This window comes from Lynx rufus, unplaced genomic scaffold (assembly GCF_022079265.1).
Source record: "Lynx rufus isolate CCGP_SWC_20201006 ecotype Redwood Valley unplaced genomic scaffold, mLynRuf1.p SCAF_11, whole genome shotgun sequence".
NCBI lineage: Eukaryota > Metazoa > Chordata > Mammalia > Carnivora > Felidae > Lynx > Lynx rufus.
In genome coordinates this window covers 41,900,809-41,919,847 of record NW_025814825.1, presented here as the reverse complement: position 1 = coordinate 41,919,847, position 19,039 = coordinate 41,900,809, and the positions used below count along the sequence as shown (strand labels likewise).

Here is a 19,039-nt window from a genome sequence, read left to right as displayed (position 1 = left end):
TGAGTATGTTCTAGATCTCTAGAAGGATTTTGAAGAAATTGCTAACAGAGGCTGCCCCCAGAGAAGGGAACAGAGGAACAGGGATAAGAGGAAGACTTACTTTTCTCTGTATATTCTTTTTTACCTTTTGAATTTTGTGTCACACATATATATTACTTATTACCTATTTTTAAATTAGAATAGTGAAGAACAGTTGTATTATTCCATATATAAGTGATTAAGATCAGCAACCAATGTTAATTAGCTAACATTTACTTTAGTCAATAAGACATTACCTAACACATGCTAAGCAAAATACTAGGCACAGCATACAGAATGTCACTACCCACGCACAAGGAATTTATAATCTAGTAGTTTAGATAAAACACATATATACACACACAAGCCCATATAGATCTTCAATACATGAGTAATACACAGTGTCATAGTAGTGGAAAAAAGAAAATTATTTCTGGCAAAAGGCTCTAGAAAGGCAACTAAACAACAGACAGGATACAAACAATAAAAAATATAAGGGAAGAATGGCAAGGGTAAAGGCTCATAGGTAGGAAAGTCAGTAGGTATTTAAGGAATCATGATTATTCCAGATTGGCTAGAACATTATTCCTAGAGTAATAATAGGAGGTGTGGGGCATATCATGGAAGGCCTTCAATATATAATTATTATTCAGGGCACCTGGGTGGCTCAGTCAGTTAAGCGTCCAACTTCAGCTCAGGTTATTATCTCACCACTCGTGAGTTCGAGCCCCACGTCAGGCTCTGTGCTGAGAGATCAGAGCCCAGAGCCTGCTTCAGATTCTGTGTCTCTCTCTCTCTTTGTCCCTCTCCCGTTCGCCCTGTCTCTCTCTCTCTCTCAAATATAAATAAACATTTAAAAAAATACAGTTAGGGGCGCCTGGGTGGCGCAGTCGGTTAAGCGTCCGACTTCAGCCAGGTCACGATCTCGCGGTCCGTGAGTTCGAGCCCCGCGTCAGGCTCTGGGCTGATGGCTCGGAGCCTGGAGCCTGTTTCTGATTCTGTGTCTCCCTCTCTCTCTGCCCCTCCCCCGTTCATGCTCTGTCTCTCTCTGTCCCAAAAATAAATAAACGTTGAAAAAAAATTAAAAAAAAAAAATACAGTTATTATTCAGTATGTATCCTGAATACCTATCATTATAAAAAAATATTTTGGAAGGCCTGTAAAGGAACACTATAAAATAAGAATAATTTCTCTTTCAAAGAACAAAGAGAGGGGCTCCTGAGTGGCTCAATTGGTTGAGTGTCCAACTTTGGCTCAGGTCATGATCTCACAGTTCGTGAGTACGAGTCCTGGGTCAGGCTCTGTGGAGTCCCACATCAGACTCTATGCTGACAGCTTGGTGCTTGGAGCCTGCTTTGGATTCTGTGTTTCCCTCTCTCTCTGCCCCTACCCAGCTCATGCTCTTCCTCTCTCTCAAGGATAAATAAACATTAAAAAAAAAAAAAAAAGAACTAAGAGAATGAGAGAAAACACTCATACTGAAAATAACAGCAATATAGGTAAACAACACTATACTACAAATTGCAAAAAAAAAAAAAAGTGTCAATGGGATTAACTGAGATCTAATAGGATCTAGTGGTTATTTGGAAGGCTTCCTGGAAGAAATAAATTTTGAACTGGGACTCCAAACTGAAGTAACCAACCTAACACTTGATCAAAATTTATTAGGCATCAAAAGCTAACAACTTACTTTCTTTCTTACTTTTTTTTGAGAGAGAAAGAGAGGGGGCTCAAGTGAGCAAGGGGCAGAGAGAGAGAGAGAGAAGTGGGGTTCACCCAAAGCAGGGCTTGTGCCCACCCAATTACGGACTTGTGCTCATCCAATGTGGGACTTGATCTCACAAACAGTAAGATCATGACCTGAGCCAAAGTCAGATGCTTAACAACTGAGCCACCCAGACTCCCCAAAGCTAACAACTTTCTAAGATAGTGAGGACCTAAGCAAAAAAAAGCATTGTCTTAAGCTTCTTTTCTTAGTTTAAAAAAAAAAAAAAAAGAAAAGAAAAAAGAAACTAGAAAATGAAGAGGAATTATTTTCAAGGACTATGGGGAGTTGCTTTATCTCCTGCCCGGCCTCTGAGCATTTGTTTCCTCACAAAGTGATTGTCCCAAGGGAATCTGCCCTTCAGCTTCAAATGGGAAGCTTGGATGAACCACTTGCTACCTGGTAGGCAACAGCCTAGAACCCCTGATCACAAGGTCACAAAGGCCTGCAGAGGACCTCATAAATTTAAGGTGTATCTTCTATCAGAAATAACGTGAGAAGGAACAAGCAAATACACAGCAACTAACATCCCTAGCCAATAGGCCACTGGCCCAGAGACTGTGAGCCACATATATCCTTTGAAAACACTGTGTATAGCATTCCCCTCGTGCTTTGTGGCATCCCAGTTACTCACCCCAAGAGGATTCAAAGAGGAGTCACTCTATCAACTGGCAACTCCCTCTAGATCTAAACAAAAGCAGGAGAAACAGGAACAACAAATTGGATCCTTACTTCATGGAATACAAAAAAAAAAAAAAAATCAACTTCAAATGAATTCAAGACTTAAATGTAAAAAAGGAAACTTGAAAATTTTTAGAAGATAATATATGAGAATACTTTTATAACCTGAGCATAAGAGAGAAGCACCTAAACAGGAAATAAAAAGCACAACCCATTTTAAAAACTGGTAAATAGGGGCACCTGGGTGACTCAGTTAAGCGTCTGACTTCGGCTCAGGTCATGATCTCATGGTTCATAGAGTTCAAGCCCCATGTCAGGCTCTGTGCTGACAGCTCAGAGCCTGGAGCCTGCTTCGGATTCTGTATCTCCCTCTCTCTCTCTGCCCCTCTCCTGTTCATGCTCTGTCTCTCTCTCTTTCAAAAATAAATAAATATTAAAAAAAATTTTTTTAACTGGTAAATTAAACCATGTTAAATTACAGACATTTGTTCTAAAGATACCATAAAAAAAGAGGGGAAAAATAAATCACAAGCTGGGAGAAAATATTTGTATATTTTACACATATAACTAATAAAGAAGCAATATCCATAATATGTTACAAAACTCTAAGAATAGGCATATAAACCTTCCCCCAAACTGGCAAGAGACATGAATAATTATTTCACAGAAAAAGAAAATACAAACAGCAAATACACAAAAACATTATTAGCACCATTAATAATCAAGAAAATTATAAAAGAAGTCTATGAGATACCATTTTACAGCACAAAAATAGCACAAAACATTTTTCTTTAAGTTTATTTATTTGTGGAGGGCGGGGGGTGGTTTGCAGAGAGAGAGAGGGAGAGAGAGAGAACTCCAAGCAGGCTCCATGCCATCAGCACAGAGTCCCTATGCAGGGGCTCAATCCCATGAACCCTGAGACCACGACCTGAGCTGAAACCAAGAGTAGGTCGCTCAACCAACTGAGCCACCCAGGGACCCCCACAAAAAATTTTTAATCTGACAATACTAGGAGTTGGTAAAAATGCAGAGGAAGTGGCTAATATGTAAACTGATTCAATTCATCTGGATTTCAATTTGGCATTATCTTGCAAAACTGAAGAACTTCATATCCTGTATCTCAGCAATTCTACTGCTAAGACCATATCCCAGAGAAACTTACAAAAAATTTAGAATACTGGCTGTGGGGAAGAGGAATGTGACTAATAGGGAAAGGTATACAAGTGGCCTCAGTTTTGGTGATATTCTGCTTTTTAAGCCGGGTAGGGGACACTGATGCCCCATATAAGCTATACATATTCTGTCTGTATGTATGAAATAGACCATCAAAAGTTCCTTTATTTTTTTAATGTTTATTTATTTTTGAGAGAGAGAGGGGGAGAGACAGAGAGACACAGAAAGACAACTTGTATGCACGCGCACAAGCGGGGAAGGGGTAGAGAGGGAGAGGGGAAGAGACAATCTGAAGCAGTTCATGGTAACAGCAGAGAGCCCAATGTGGGGCTTGAACTCACAAACTTTAAGATCACAACCTGAGCCGAAGCCAGACTCTTAACCAACTAAGCCATGCAGGCGCCCCAAAAGTTCCTTCTTTTTAAAGTCATGGTCTTTGTTGTCTGCCTTTGCACATACTGTTCCTTTTTCTGTTTTGAGTATTCTTCTCATTCTTATCCATCTGGTAAATAAACCCTTACTCATTTCATCCAAGAGTCAATGAGTCAGAATATACCACAGTGGTTACAAGAACAAGCTTCAGAAGCAAAACTGTCTTGACCATCACCACCTCTATAATCTTAGCCAAGTTTCTTAGCCTTTCTGAGCCCCAGTTTACAATTCTCCATTGCAAAATGAAGAGAGTACCTCCTCATCCATTTATTATGAGGCCTACATAAGAAGGCTGTAAAGCACCTAGCATGGAACCAAAGCTATTAAAACTCCCCCAAATTAGCTGTTATTATAATGCCTGCTCTATGAGACCTTTCCACTCTCTCAGAGAGTATTAGTACTCCTTTTCTGTCATCCCATTACACTGTACATAGCTCTATTTAAATAACTTATACTGATTTATAATTATTCATTTAGTGTGTCTCTCCTATAAGCATCTCAGGAAGACACCATGATTTATTCACCTTTTTATCCCCAATGCCTATAACAAAAATGATAAATACTGAAGGACCAAATGAACAAATGGGTGGACTAACATAAGACTGACTATTCAATATAGTGCAGCTAACATCCACCTCTTGTAAGAACAATGACTTCATAGAAGACAAGGACTCTAAGCCTATGCAGGCAAACCTTTCTGCATCCCATATTTGTTTCTCTACCAAAAGTTACAAACCTTCCATACAGGCTACTCTACAGACAAAAATAACCTACATCTGCCCACCAGTCTATTCTGTTTTCGCATCTATTTTCCTGAAGTCTCCTCGTGTGCTATTTGCATGTTCACCTTTCTTCTCTGAAATACATAATTCTTTACTGTCAATTCTTTTTTTCAAGTTTATTTATCTTGAGAGAGAAAGAGAGCACACGTGAGCACAAACTGGGGAGGGGGAGAGAGATAGACAATCTGAAGCAGGCTCCGTGCTGTCAGTGCAGAGCCCAACCTGGGGTTCAACCCCACAAACTGTGAGATCATGACCGGAGTTGAAATCAAGAATTGGATGTTTAACCACTTAACCTACTGAGCCACCCAGGTGCCCATGCCAACTCTTCATACATGTATATATGGGTCTTATTTTCTTTGGTTGTAAATAGGTGTTACTAGTACACCATTGTTTATGGGGTTTTTTCTTTGTTTTAATATTTACTTAAGTAATCTCTATATCCAATATGGGGCTCAAACACAACAACATGCTCTTCCAACTGAGCCAGCTAGGCACCCAGAAGTTTTTTTCTTAATTGCTTTTAAAAGTTGTCTTTAGGGGCGCCTGGGTGGCTCAGTCGGTTAAGCGTCCGACTTCAGCTCAGGGCATGATCTCACGGTCCGTGGCGTTAAGTGTCTGACTTCGGCTCAGGTCACAATCTCGAGGTTTGTGAGTTCAAGCCCAGTGTTGAGCTCTGTGCTGACTGCTCAGAGCCTGGAGCCTGCTTTGGATTCTGTGTCTCCCTCTCCCTCTGCCCCTTCCCCCGCTCATGCCCAGTCTCTCTCTCTCTTAAAAATACATAAACATTAGGGGCGCCTGGGTGGCGCAGTCGGTTAAGTGTCCGACTTCAGCCAGGTCATGATCTCGTGGTGAGTTCGAGCCCCGCGTCAGGCTCTGGGCTGATGGCTCGGAGCCTGGAGCCTGTTTCCGATTCTGTGTCTCCCTCTCTCTCTGCCCCTCCCCCGTTCATGCTCTGTCTCTCTCTGTCTCAAAAATAAATAAAAAACGTTAAAAAAAATTGTTTTTAAGTTGTCTTTATCCAATAAGAAATTAAATTCTCAGGGTACCTGGGTGGCTCAGTTGGTGGAGCATCTGACTCTTGATTTTGGCTTAGGTCATGATCCCAGGGTCATGGGATTGAGCCCCGCATTGGGCTCAACACTGAGTGTGGAACCTGGTTAAGATTCTCTCCCTCCCTCTCCCTCTCCCTCTGTCCCTCTACCCCTCTCCCCACCCCCCATCCATTCTCTCTAAAGGAAAAAAAAAATTACATTCTCAAAAAGCAAAGACTGTTTCATGGTGCTTTGATGTCTAATACAGAGCTGTGCAAACCAAGAAAACTGATGGACTTTCTGAGAGGGTAAAAACTAAATGACCCTCAACTGGCCCTTCCAAGGTTTATTTTTACTTAGTCTCTCAAACATTCCAGAAAAGCACTAAAGATACAGCTTGTAAGATTCCCAGAGCTGGCCAAGGACCATATATACCATAGTTCTGTGCTAATAAAGCAGAGAGTGTCCAAGAATTACTGAATTAGTAAACAACTTACTGGGCTCAAGAATTTATCCCAAGGGTGGAGAGGTAAGTGTAAGTCAAACTAGGAAGAGTTGGTGCCCTGACAGGCCACAACTGGAAAATCCTCCCAAACCCAATAATCAGGTGTCCAGTGTACTTCAGCTCTGCCACGACACCTCCCTCTACGGAGATCCTGAGTCTATCCCAAGAACTATATGCAAGGTGAACCACTAAGATATGTCCAAAGATGTCCCTTCTATCAGCCTAGAGATAAAAAATGAAACAATGCTCCTCTCTTTCACTCATCTGTTAACCATGCAGAGCACCCAAGGTGAAAATTAAGGGTAACAGTTTGCAGAATAGGACAAAGATAAAAAGTTAGTCTGTGTGATTATACATAGAGAACTGCAGTGATTAAGTCTCATAAGGCATGCCTATCTTGTGTATCAGGGGTCATCATCCACTGATGATGGATAAAATCCAGACCACAGACATACTTTGTTCTGCCTGCAAAAAGGTTTTTAAACACTTTATAACTAGTTGCCAAGAGTTTAAAACACAATGATCTGAATTTCAAGTTTCTCCTGAAAAACACCAAGACTGGTCACATTGTGCCCACATTCCAGTACACTACAGTCCCCACTACACCCTTATATATTCGTATGTGGCTTACTTTACTCATTTACATTACCTGCCTAAAACTCAGGCATTTAAGCTTGTAATCCTTGCTTTATGTGATGGCAACCAATCACTACTTCCATGATTACTTCCACTCTGACTGGGGCTCCAAATCACCATACTGCTTTATTATATTTTCATTTAATTAAACAATTGCTGTTGAACATACTGAAATATAGAAAAAGAACAATAAAAGCTAAACAGCTGCCAATTACATTTACACAAGCCCTTCTAGCCTGACAGTAAAACCTCCCCTTCTCCCTTCAACTCGACTCCACCATTATCCCAACAGCAGAATTATTCTAATTAGTCACACTGAACCACAGGAGCAGACTGTGATCAATCAATAGAAATGGCAAACAAAGGCTAGGATGATCCTTCCAGTGAATGCTGTATAAATACAGTGAGTCTTCTCAAAAGCAGGAGCTGTGTCTTTTTCCTCTCTAGCTGCTCATACTAGCCAGTCTTAAGTACCCTATCAATGAAGTTAGTATCTAAAAGTGGCAATCATCCTTCATTCTGGAACACTGGGGAAGTGCAATAGTGGCGGAACACTGAGAACTTCAAGTTCAACTGGGATTGGTACCCGGCTACTCATGATATGTGCCTACAACCTGAGCTCTTACTGAGTCAATGAGCATCAATCTCAAGATTAGACATCACTGGGGGCGCCTGAGTGGCTCAGTCAGTTGAGCGTCCGACTTCGGCTCAGGTCATGATCTCGTCGTCTGTGTGTTCGAGCCCCACGTCGGGCTCTGTGCTGACAGCTCGGAGCCTGGAGCCTGCTTCGGATTCTGTGTCTCCCTCTCTCTCTGCCCCTCCCTGACTCATGCTTTCTCTCTGTCTCAGAAATAAATAAACATTAAAAAAAAAAAAAAAGAGTAGACATCACTGTCTACAGCCACTTTTGAAATGAAGCTCAAGTACAAGTCTTGAAGGAAGAACAAATTTTCTTTTCTTTCTTTTTTTAAAGTTTTTTTAATGTTTATTTATTACTGAGAGAGAAGAGAGAGAGAGAGAGAGAGAGGTGAGGAGGGACAGAGAGACAGGGAGACACAGAATCCAAAGCAGGCTCCAGGCTCCGAGCTGTCAGCACAGAGCCTGACGCAGGGCTTGAACTCATGAACGGTGAGATCATGACCTGAGCTGAAATCAGATGCCAACTGACTGAGGCACCCAGGCGCCCCTCTTTTTTTTTTTTTTAATTGAAGTAAGGCTGACATACAAAAGAAGAACAAAGTTTTTGATTTGAGATGAGGGTTGGAAGCAAAAACTATTACTATCTGGAAAATGACATTTTGGTAAAGAAAGGGAAAATCTTTGAAGCCTGAGATACTTCCAGGCCCAAGTGAAAAGATGCTGGATTGGTCACACTATCTAATCAAAGACTGGATTGCTTATTATGCAAAGCATATCAACTCAACAGGGCTCAACAGGGCCTATCAACCCAGGTGAGCAAGGCAGGCTCATCAAACCGGATACTTCCTAGGCTATGTCATTTCATAAAGCCACTTTTTTTTTTTTTTTAATTCTGCAACTTAGATCAGCGAGTTAAAACACAAACTATTTCCTGGACCATTTCCATCCCACTTATTTTAAATCGATAAATACAAACAATAAATACTGTCCCACACCAACACACACACACACACACACACACACACACACACACACACACACACGCTTCAGGAGGGCAGAGGGTATTAGGTAGGAAGAAACTGAGTTTAGTCACTATAGATCCTACATAGTTTTTCCTTCTAACACAAGGAGGTTTTGATGCTCCTTGTCACTACTTCACCATGCAAAGTCCTGACTGCCAGAGCCAGAACCAGGCCACAAGTCAGGACCACATACTAAAACTAATCCTAGGTAAAGATAACATTTATGAAGTGTCCACTACTTTCTGAAAGGCATTAGGTTGATACTGCTCATTCCCACCTCATGCTCTACCTAGGCCATTGCACATATATGCTACTGCTTTTAAGAAGTGTGTAAATTAAACAGAACAATCCCAAAACAGACCTTTCTATTTGTATCCCCCACAGGGCCCAGAGAACTGCCTTGTGTACCTGAATTAAAGGCATAAAATTTTCTATGTTATGCATTAAAAAACACTACTTACACTATTCCTCATTTCTGAAGACACTCTTTACCTCTGGGGGCTTTTACAGTTTTACAATACAGAAGTTTATTGAAAGTTACCACAGCGCCATAAACTACTCCTTGGAGTTATGCTCCATCGTTCACTCTGCTGAACTTTTAAATTAGCTGAACATCTTTCATGACTCTTTTATCCACTAAAAATAATAGGCCAACAGTACCAAACCACCAATATTCAAATCCTTCTCTGTTCTCAGCCAAATATGCCATAATAGAGTGGCTTCCTTGTGAATGAACATCTCTTTAGGCCAAATGAATTGAAGACCCTGGGGTAAATGCCAACTGAAAACATACACCAGAAGAGAATATCTGTAAACAATCATGTAAAGGAAGAACAGGCTCAGAAGGTAAGTCCAGGGTTTACATATAGACGCAGACTGGCAGCTGAGCTGCCCTAGAAGAGCAGTCTTCTCTTAGTCCCAGTCTCCTAAGACTGACCTCAATCCTTCCACACTTCTTCTCACTACCTGAGTCTAGGTTGCACTAGTTCATCATCCAGGATTTAAAAAGCAGTCAGCTGTATTAATGAGGCAGTCAAACAGAAGTGGACGCTGTACGGGATCTGCAGAGACTCTCATGCCTAAGGTCTAAAAATCAATCTTAAAAAGTACATACAATGTTCTTTAGGTTTGCTTTCAGGTTTTGAGGACTGGGCTCTTTGGGATGCAGAAAGCTCGAGAAGAGGGAAGCTGAAGACTAGATTAAGCCTGAGAACACAAGAAGAAAGATTCGGACACCCGAAAGGGATCAGAAGTCAGAGCCGAAGTCGCCCCTCCAGCCGCGGGGGCCTGACCTTTGCCCCCTGCATGCCTTCCAGTTCCCTCCCACAACAATCTCTCCCCGACTTATTATTGCGTCTGCGTCCTTAACCCACCCGGCTCGTCCAATTTAAGGGCCCTCCTCCCCTCATTCCCTGTGGCGATGTCAAGGCGGCCTTTACGACACTGAAACTCTAAGAGACTTCGCTGACCTGTCAGCGGATCCAAAATGGCGGGGCCTAGTCCCAGGACCCGCAGCCGCTGCTCATGTCCAGCCCGGGCCCCGAAGGCGTCTTTAAGCGGCTCTCCCGGCTCTGGTGGCAGATGGGAGAAGGGAAGGAGCCTGTTTCCTGGAAGTTGAGGCCGAAGTCAGGGAGCGCACAGACGGCCAGAAAGAGTCGGCCGGAACGGGCGGTGGAGCCGGCTACCTTCCCTGTCAGCTCTCTGACGTGGTAACTAGCCTCAGTCTAGCCCGCTGCCTGGTAACTGCGCGAGCCCTGCTGTTTACAGCCAATCATAGCATTGTATCGTGAGAAGTGGCATTCCAGCTACCCAATAGAAAGAGAAAATTAGCTTAGGGAGGCGGGTACTACCTAAGGAGGCGAGATTACAAGGGAAAGAAAAGGGTAGGTAGGGGACAACCAACGGATACGAGGACTCTCTGAGTGACAGTTAAAAGAGCCAATAAAAATTAAAAATTGTGCTGGGTGGGTGGAGAGGTGGAGCTTGGTAGGTTTGGTTGCAGTGTGCCGCTTAGCAGTGGCTGCTGGGCATTATGGGGAGGAAAGTTACGATTTGCTGGAAAGGGGGCGGGGCCCGTTTTGAGAGCCTGAGCGGGCGACCTTACTGCCCTCCACTTCCCTCCCCTGCCCACCCCGGCCACCCCCTAACAAAAGTTATCTAGGCCAATATCTTGCCCTTTGAGGGATCACTCACTTCCTTTCGAGGCAGCTCTGGGTTCTTTCCATCCTAAAACCAGTCCCATAATCCATTGGAACCTCCCCACCCTCCCGCCCGCCTGCCCTGTTTGGCTTCTCATATGGGTGTCTGTCCCATTACAACTCTGTTTCTGCATCTTGTGCCGCATTCCTATCATTCAGAAAGAGAGAAAATGAGAGAGGGAGCAGGAATCTTGGATATCTAATTCAGGTCTCTGTAAACCGCGTCCCAGGGTGGAAAGATGGCCCCCACGTTCACGTACCTAATTAATGCAGAGCAGAGAGACAAACCCAGGTGTCCCCACCTTCAGTCCAGCTTCCCTTTTCACTGCCTCTCACTACTTCTTATGCCTTAGACTATCGGGTTGTACTTCCAACTCTCCTCTTCATACTAAGCACTGGACACTACTTACCTACCTGAAAAAATCTAATCATGAGGGCTAGTCAACATCACCCTGGGCCAAGAAACTAAAGCCTTTCCTGTTTGCCTTGGAAATGCTAAGAGGCCCAAGGACTAGATGCCCACCCCAATCTTCACTCTTCTACCTCCAGCTGCCTCTCCCCTTGCAAGAGATGATAGAGGTTGCCAGGATATTTAGAATTACCTAGAAGTGAGAGTGTGTAGGAAGAAGACAAGGGGATGAGTTTTCTCCTTGCTGATTGAATGGTGTAATTCTCAGACTGTCTGCTGGAACAGAGCCCAGGTGTCCCAGCAGACCTGAAGAGACTACCGAGGCAGTGGGAAAAGATACCAACTTTCTCCCCATTTATGGATGACCTGAATCCAGAGAAACTCCATACCTAACCCCATAGGAATGTGGGAATGCTCTAGATTCCTCTAATTTGAAGACACCACAAGATTGAACATCAGACCTGAGAACTCCTCAACAGCTTCCTGCACCTGCAGACCAGGCTTCTGAACTCTGGGTCCAACTTGAGGATCTTGCCTCTTTCACCCAAAGAGAGTTAGAGGAAGAAGACAGAACCACCATATCACCTCTTTCCACAGTACCTGAGCCATTTCCACTTTCATTTGAAACCTGGGATTCGGTCTTCTGGGCCTGTCTCAGGTTGAGAGGTCCTGGAGAGCCAACTGGAAAATCCTAAGTACACCAAAACTCCCTACTCTCCTCATCTCTGCTCCCATACACTTCCAACAATTAATCAACCTAAATGCATGAATGGGAGTGTGTTAGAAATGAGGGGGGGAAAGATGACAATATCCATCATCTTACCAGGCAGAATATCTCCCTCTTAGATTTCAGTATTGAGTTCTACATAATGCCTAGGAATAGAAATATGAGGAAGACATGGTACTTGACCTCCTAAAGCTTAGCATCATAGAGGACTTCACATAAGCTGATCTCTTCAGTATGGTGGGTGGAGTAATAGAGAGTGTGTGTAACAGGGTTGTGGGAGCATGAAGCTAGACATCTAGCTATACCCTGGGTATTTAAGGAACCCATTTTCTCTGAGAAAATGAGACCTGATTGGAGCTTAGGAAGATGAGTAGGAGTTGGCAAGATGAAGGCTGGGAATATGTTACTGTCCGAAGAAAGGCCAGAGGTGTGCAGGAAACCACTAGGAGATTGGAGATTTAGACAAGGTCAGGTCCAGGCAGCTCTTCCTGCCCATGGGTCCTGTCCCCATGCTTTAATAAAAACACCCTTTTGCACTGGGGTGGGGTGGGAGGGGGAGGCAGGGTCGGGTCCTGAAAGTCTTGTATGCCAAACTAGGGAGCTTAGCCTTTGTCTTTTTTTTTTTTTTTTTAAATTTTTTTTTCAACGTTTATTTATTTTTGGGACAGAGAGAGACAGAGCATGAACGGGGGAGGGGCAGAGAGAGAGGGAGACACAGAATCGGAAACAGGCTCCAGGCTCTGAGCCATCAGCCCAGAGCCTGACGTGGGGCTCGAACTCACGGACCGCGAGATCGTGACCTGGCTGAAGTCGGACGCTTAACCGACTGCGCCACCCAGGCGCCCCGTAGCCTTTGTCTTAACAATCAGGAGCTATTGCAGAGTTTTAGGCAGAGACATGACTGGTCAGATATATTTTAGGATCATACTGTATGATAAGGCCTAGGGCCCTCAGGGGCACCCAAGCAACCCAGCCTCACTCCATATGTTCTTTGGCACATCAGTCCTGTCCCTTGCAACTCCCTATCTAGCAAGCATCAAGGCCACATCTTGCCCACAGGATGAACCTGGTATCACCCTGGGAGAAGCTAGCCCTGTCAAGCCTGTGAGAACATAGCCTGGGCAAGCCAAGGGTGTAGACTAACAGGTGAACCACCCAGGCCCTGACTTACAGTGAGAGCCTCCTTTAATTCTGAGGGGTAGGCGGGAGTAGGCGGGTAGTAGATAAGTTGCTTGCCCAAGGACACTCGGTGGTGGTGGCAGGGTTAGAATGACACCTTGGTTTGCCTCATTCCAAACCCTGCTTTCTTAACGAAGCCACCTTACTTGGAGAAGAGGAGAGAGGTGGGGGGACAGGACAGGAGATAGCTGAGAAGAGGAAGAAAAGAAAGATGTAAAGAAAAATAGCACAGAAAAAGATAAATTAGTCTTTCAAAGGGGCAGAGGAGGGAGGAGAGGGACAAACAGCAAGAGCAAAGCAGCGGAGGAGAAAGGAGAGGAAAGAAAGGCAAGACATGGGAGTACTGGAGCAGAGACAAAAGCGCGGAGACAGACAGCGACAAGTGGAGAAAATCCGCGAAACTTGAGCGACAACCAAGCGCTGAAACCCGGTGGCCTCTCCCGGCCCGTGCGCCCTCCCACCTGGCGCCCCGGCTGCACTGTACAATTCCCCGGCACCACTGTACATTGCTCAGAGTAGCGGCCTGGCCCCACTTCGCCGCCGGCGGGCCCCGACTCCGCGGGGCCACCGGCCCCACTTTACTCTCGCCCGCTTGGCTCTGCCAAAATGTTCTGGCTCAGCGAGGTTTCAGCCACGTGGGGAAGGGCGTGGCCCAGATGCTGAGGAGTGCCTCCGATTGGCCAGGGGGCGGGCTTCTTGGCGGTGCGCCGGCCCGATCCCTCCCCCGAAGGCGGGGCCTGAAAATTCACAGCTGGAAAGGGTGGAGCCCGGGAGGCGCAGCTGGAAGGGGGCGGGGCCCGAAGCGCGAGGCTAGCAGCCGCGGGCTGGGGGCGCCCTGGGCTGCCATAAAGTGAATGGGAGCCGGCGGGGGGTGGCAGTCAGCCGCGAGGCTCACTCTCTCCCTCAGCGAGTCCGGGAGCGCCGGAGCCGAGCGGCGGTCCGGGCACAGGGGGGTGGCCCCCGCCCCGGCCGGGTGCCCGGCCCCTGGCCCCTGCCTGCCCTCCAGACTGCCGCCGCCGCCGCCGCCGCCGCCGCCGCCGCCGGGAGTCTGCCTGCTGCGGGACTCGTTGTGAGTGCTTGACCATGCGCGGAGAGGGGCTCATGAGGCCGAGGGGCCACGGCCGAACTTCAGGATCCCTAGAACAGGACCTGGGTGGCTGAACTGGGGAACGGTGCCTGGGGAACGGGTCTAGACTGGGAGGGCGTACTGTAGACTCGGGGCCAGGACTTAGGAAAAGGGAAACTCAGCGTCAGGACTCGGGGGACAGAGAAGAGGGAGACTCGGGATCCGGAGGGAAGCCGGAGACAAGAAGCCCGGACCGGAGCTCCGCGAAGCAGGGAGTCGGGAAATCATTACCAGAAAGAGCCCTGGAATTCGGGGGCGCGGGGCAGGCGGTCAGGGAGCAAACAGGGTTGCCGAGGCCCTGGCCAGCGGGGGGAGCTGGAGGCGGCCGCGCAGCGTGGGGGCAGCTGACGGCTCCGGACGCCCCTCTCCCAGGGATCAGACTTGAGGGGCTGGGAGCAGGAGTGAGTCTGGTGGTACACGCTTCTCTTCCCAGACACTTCGCAGTCGGGATAGGAGCCGTGTTGTGAGAGCCTGGCTGCGACTGGGTCAGATGGCCGCTGTGCGGGTGGCAGGGCCGAAGCTGGGCAGCCCGAGCGACTAGCCGGCGGGTCTGGCGTGTCGGGCTTGGGGTGTCACGGCCCGGATGGGCTACGGCCTGGAGCCACATGGAATTGGACGGAATGTCCGCCGCGCGCGCGGCTCGGAGCGGACAGAATGTCCGGGGAGGCGAGGTGGGTCTCTCTGGAGCAGGCACTGTGTCCGGCAGGGGCGGACAGAATGTCCCTGGCCGAGTGGCATGTCCATCTACCCGGCCGCGCCTTGCTCAGCTGCTGCATGTGCAGTGGGGTTCGCTGTGGTGGGTCGCCTCAAATCCCAGCTCACACTTCGCAAACTAGTTTCTGCCCCTAGGGGCTGCGGAGGCGGGGAGGGGGACAGGGAGCAGGGAGTGAGAGCAAAGGCCTGGCCTTGGAGTGGAGTGGCGTTGGGGGACCTTCCCTCTCCAACCCAGACTAGATCTGAGCATCATCCCCGCGCACTTTTAGAATCCAAATTTGAGGAGAGAAAGACAATGGTGGGATTGCTAGACCAGGAAAGGAAAAAATGAACCACAAAGGGCAATAGGAGGGTGAGGAGGAGTCGGCACAAGCCCCCCTGACAGCTTCAGTTCCCTCACAAACTCAGAGTCAACTCCTAATTCCAATACAGCTGACCAGACAGCCCCAGCTTCCTACCTGGGTGTCAGCAGGCTAAAGACTCCTTCCCTGCAAGGGGCAGAAGCCCAGGCCTGAAGAGAAAACTGCAGCCCTTTAGCAAAGCAAACTCTGTGGTTTTGTCTCCCTTTTGGCTCTCTCAGCCCCACCAATCCCAACAGCACCCTGGTGGCTGAGAGGAAGAAGGAAGGAATGCAGACTCTGGGGTCAACATGGGGCCTATATGGCCCTCCGAGTCTGGTGGGGAAGGATGTCTCAGGCCCACCCAACTGTCGCTTTTGTTTTATCTGCAGTTGGGGAAGGGCCTTAATTCCTTTGGACCCATACAGTGATCACCCACCCTGACCCCAACTCTTTAACCAGAGCCTAGTTAAGCTAAAGGGAACAGAGAAGAGAGAACTTTCCCTGTCTGTGTAAGTCAGCAGAGCAAGCCATCTAGGGACTGAGTTTTCATGGGATAGGTGCAAAGCGATGTGTTTAGCAATGAGTAGCCTAAACAAGTGGGTCTCAGCCTCTCTCACCCACCACCCATGAATGACATATAATATATACGCCCCACACTACCACCTTCATTCCTCAATTTTAAAGTTTGCTTATCACTGGCTAGACCATTGTTTCTCAACCTTTTTTTTATCCCTTGCCCGCTTTTGATAAATATAAAGAAACACCCCAATTACTCCCACCATATTCTGATACCTTTTTCAGGGGTTGTGCTCCCATCACCTGTGAAAAATCACTGAAAATATGGGTGAAATGAAAGGCATTTCATTTTCAAAGTCAGGAAAGGAATAGGGAAGGCATTAGAGATGGTTCCCTGAAGACCTTAGCCTAAAGTTCTGCATTTGCCAAAAAGGCCAAAAAGCAATACCATTATAATGAAGACGAGTGGAAACAAAAAATAGAACTTTCTCCCATCCTTTCATAAAACCATGTAGTTGAGTGCATGCCTGGTCACTGGCTCTTATGGAGAATGTCATGGACCTAGAGAAGGATCAGAGAATGATTCACAGAATGGGGAGCAAGGGGCTGCTAGAGAGAGCAAACTTCAAAGTTTAGGCCTCTGGAAGGTGAAATAGGATGGAAATCCACAAATAATGAAAGTCCTAGATAAGCAGAAGATTTGTTTGCTCCCCAAATCCTGAAATGGGAGATGAGGGGGCCTCATAGAACCGGAGTGATGCAAGCTCAGGATGAATAGGAAAATGTTCCTTGGCACACAGTGGGCAGCAAACTTCCAAAGCTCATTTCCAGAAAGGAGGTAGAGGCAGGAAGTAGAAATGGAATCCTTCAGGGCTTGGGAGGATCAGTGCATGTCAGAGCCACAAATGGTTGCTGGAGCGGAGGGGGCAAGGCGTAGAAAGAACTCAGACTCTGGTTTTAGGAGAACTGGATTCAAATCTCTTTAATCTGTGTAACCTTGTACAAATTCATCTTAGAGGTGAAATGAGAATGCACATTCCTGACACTCAAGGTGGTTTTAAGAGTTCTATGAAATCATGTATTTGAAAGCCCTTTGCAAATGGAGAAGCACCACAGAAATAAGAAGCATTATTGCTATTATTATGCCCAAACTGTAGGTCCCCTGTAACCACAGAATCTTTGTTTGGAAGGATGGGGTCTCAAGTCCTAGAGCAGCCTGGTAGCATCTGATCCAGTCACAGGAAGATTCTCAATGACAGATGGAACACCCTATCCCAAGATTCTGATGCCTGCCATTTACCCCTGCTCCTCTCCAAGAAGAGTTCTAGGGAGCTCCACAAATGCTTAACTCTTCCACTAATCTGATCCGATCCCTGCCTGCCTCCTCTTCAAGGCTGTGAATATAAGCCCAGGACCCAGATCCAGGAGGGCAGAGGGGAACAGGCTGGAACTGAGCTGGGGATAGGCATGAGAAAGGGACAGAGCCACCCAAATCTTTTTTTCTCCATTCATTCTAAATGATGAGTCCTAGAGGGTGGGGAGGAAGAAGGAAGCTAACCTGAAAGATCCATTAGGTCCTGAGCTTTGGGATCATCTGGAGTGTCTAGTCCATGGTCATGGACCAGGGACCCATGAGGAGAGTGATAGGGACAGAAAGGCAGTGGGGTAAGTGAGAGCTGCTTTCAAAACTCTCTCCACTCCTTTTCCATTGTCCTCCCTGGGGCCTTCTTTACACTTTAGTTAAGTGCCCCCTTTCCCACCTTTCCCCTGCTCAATCCATTCTGTTCACCACAGCCAAATAAAGGTCTCAGAGATGCTGCTCTTATGTCTCTCCCCTGCCTGCAAGCTTCCAGTGACTCCCATTGCTTGGAGCACTGCTTCTCAAAAGGGGGGATGGGGGGAGAGGGCAGGACAGGAGTGGAAGGGGCATGACGCTGCAAGATAAACATGGCCCATCTTCCTGGTGTGTGATGTCACTTGAAGATGTCACGTGGAGATTTGGAGAGAAAACATTATTTTATATTAAGACAAATATAATTTAAGTACGGAACAGAATGCAAAATTTGCTTCAATTTTTACCATAAGGTTGGAGATCTCAAAGAAGTTCCATATTGGTGGCAGATGTTTGAGGTTGTGCTCCCAGTTTCCCAGAGTCATGTTCTCTCTTACTGGTCTTAGGGGTTTTTGATGGAAAAGCTGGAGATGCTCTAGCCTAGACTCTATCAAACCTGAAGCACCATCCCTTGTCCTTCATTGGAGTCCCCCCGACCTGTTTTTCTCTGATGATCTCCCATGGCCCACACTGAGACCCTGGCCACATTAGGCTGCCTGTTGCCCTCTGAACCTGCCAGCGCATTCCCAATCCTGCTGTGTTATTTAGAAGCCTCTGCTCCTTTACCTCCCCAGTTCCCAGCTCTGCCATGTGCTACCTTCTCTGAGCCCCAAAACCTGATACCTTACATGGGATTCCATCTCTTTGATCCCCCACAATGTGAATATTAGTCCCATTCAGCCTATCATCGTCCATCCTGTTTGCCTCCCCAGACTGTACAGGCTCCTAGAAGTCAGGCTCTGTGCCTTACCATTCTTAGGGATTTGTCTTAGCACCTAACATTTGCTGAAGGAAAGAAGAAAGGGGAAGAGTGGGTTTGGGGGCCCATTTCTCTGATCCTTAACTTACCCCTTGATAAATTAACCACATCAAATCATTGCTGCCTCCACTTGAGTCTTAGGGTTTCTTCGTGGGGCTGTGAGACTCGTCTACAGCTGTCTTCGTTTGCTCCCATTTGCTCACCGCAGTTCGGCAAACCAGACGGTTTGGGTGTTCAGCATCCCTGATGAACTTAAGGGCCTCACTTCAGATCCAGGTTTCTAGGTGGGCTCCATGCTAGTTAAGGGCCCTGGTTTATACTCTATTGCCAACCTGCTATTTGCTAAGCAGAGCCACAGCACCCCAACTCTATCCCCTCCATCTTCCTCTTCATTCAGTGGTTTTCTCCCATCTCAGTTCTAGGGTATACCTTCTGCTTAGGCATTATTATTTCAACTACTTGGGAGCTCTCTGGCTGTAGTCCTGGTTTCTCCCGTTGGCATCAGGACAAAAGTGGGCACACATGGCATTTGCCTTCTTGCCATGAGC

General features: G+C 46.7%; 1 protein-coding gene across 5 annotated transcripts in view; it reads right to left on the bottom strand.

Moving 5' to 3' along the window:
* GBF1 (golgi brefeldin A resistant guanine nucleotide exchange factor 1) overlaps nt 1-10,391 on the bottom strand; it is a 122,345-nt gene extending 111,954 nt beyond the window's left edge. For all 5 annotated transcript variants that reach the window (XM_047073358.1, XM_047073351.1, XM_047073356.1 and 2 more), the window contains exon 1: nt 10,160-10,391. The gene's annotated coding sequence lies outside the window, so the exon portion shown is untranslated. The remainder of the gene's footprint in view (nt 1-10,159) is intronic.
* Between the last annotated feature and the right edge of the window lie 8,648 nt (nt 10,392-19,039).